The sequence below is a fragment of the Phalaenopsis equestris genome, unplaced genomic scaffold (assembly GCF_001263595.1).
Source record: "Phalaenopsis equestris unplaced genomic scaffold, ASM126359v1 Scaffold000224, whole genome shotgun sequence".
Lineage (NCBI taxonomy): Eukaryota > Viridiplantae > Streptophyta > Magnoliopsida > Asparagales > Orchidaceae > Phalaenopsis > Phalaenopsis equestris.
The window spans coordinates 2,929,135-2,930,808 of record NW_018164666.1 but is presented as its reverse complement, the minus strand read 5'-3'; the positions used below and the strand labels follow the sequence as shown (position 1 = coordinate 2,930,808).

Genomic DNA, 1,674 nt, shown 5'->3' with positions numbered 1-1,674 from the left:
ATCCCCCTTAAAAAACCCCCCCCCAATTCCCCCCAAAAAAAAAAAAAAAAAAAAAAAAAAAAATATTCACATAAACTTTCAGCAATGACATTAGAGCATGCAACTTAAATTTTTGAAGGTGAAGGAAAATATTTCACGATTAAATTTAACAGACGTCTATCAAGATCAGGGGAGAACAAATTTACTTGAGAAAGATTTCAATACCCAAGTACAACATGAACATCTCATTGCAGATTTCAAAAAAAAATCCTCGCATTGAACGGTGAGTCCAATTCATTAAATATGAACATGTTTACGGAATGTGAAATTATTTATCGCATACCAATAATCATAAAATGAGTGGAGATTTTGAGCTAATCAAAAGCCTCTTAGAATAGGTATCATGAATAATAAAATCGATTAGCAACGTTGGAGGAATAAAAGAAGCAAGCTAAATCATTAAAACCTGTTTTGAGATGCGTAGAAATGGCCGTTTGTTCACGATGGAGAAACAATCCTCGGAATCCTGCAGCTTGGACGATCAAAAGAGGAAGAAGTAGGCAGCTGGGGTTTTGATCGAGCAAAAGGACCGAACGGAAGGCAGGGGTCTTCGGCACAATGAAGAGGAGACCGGCCGAGCGGGGAAGGTGAAACAATTGAAGGTCTCGGTGCAGTTCCTCGGCGCAGAGAAGGAGTCGCACCAGCAGGCGCGGGTGCGGGAGACGAGCAGGAGCGACGAACAGGGATGAGCAGGCGGCTGCGGGAGACGGAATCGGAGCAGAGCGGAGGAAGGGGGTGAGCGGCTTCGTCAATGCGGGAGACGGGACCGAGCAGCAACGTCTGGAGACTCGAATGGAAGAGTTTCGGGTGCAGGAGGAAGCGTTCGATCGAGCCTGCCGAGGGTTTTAGGTCGAAGTGCAGCGGCGAGCAAGAGGATGAAAGAGGCGCAGGATCGAGCGAGGAGCGCAGGATCGGGAGCTTGGCAGCGAAGGGAGAGGCGAAGCAGGTAGTCTTTCGGTGCAGGAGGCAGAGAGGGGAAGAAAGCTCGGGATCGAACCAGGAAGAAAAGCTCGGGGGGAACGAGGGGATCAAGCTTCGGACAGGAAGAAGACGCTCCCTTCCTTTTAGAAAGCTTCGATTGTTGAGGGAGTCGACTTCGACGCAGGGAAGAGGCGAGTGCAGGAATCGGGATCGAGGGAGTCGGAGGCAGGGAGGAGGGATCGAGCAGAGAGCGAGCGGAAGAGAGGGGTTCAGGATCCAGCAGAAAACGAGTGCGGGATCGAGAAGGAAGCGTGCTGTGCTGGAGATCGAGATCGAGAGTTCTCCTCGCGAGAGCGCTCCGCCGGAGAAAGAAATAGGTCGCGGGCTCAATAGCCGTTACCCGAGAGCTTTGGCGGGGAAATTAATAATTTCCAAATGCAGGGGAGGATTTAATTAGAAAATAATAACACCTGCATTAATTTTGATTAAGACAAAAATTAAATAATTCACCTGAATTTTGAAATTTGAATTTCAAATTCAGGTGAGCTGGTGCCTAGCCCGTGCTCAGCCTGAATCGAACCCGGGTCAAACCTGGGTTGAGTCCGGGCCCGCACCTAAAAAAGCATCGATTTCCGTGCGGTTCGCGCGAGTGTGGAACCACAGCAATATGGGTGTCATTTCTAGCTAAAATCGACGTTCCGGACGCGTCGGCGC

The 1,674-nt window shown here is 49.0% G+C and overlaps 1 protein-coding gene across 1 annotated transcript in view; it reads left to right on the top strand.

The window, feature by feature from the left end:
• Positions 1-1,674, top strand: part of LOC110023429 (NADP-dependent glyceraldehyde-3-phosphate dehydrogenase) — a 35,456-nt gene that overhangs the window by 11,799 nt on the left and 21,983 nt on the right. The gene's annotated exons all lie outside the window — the stretch shown is intronic.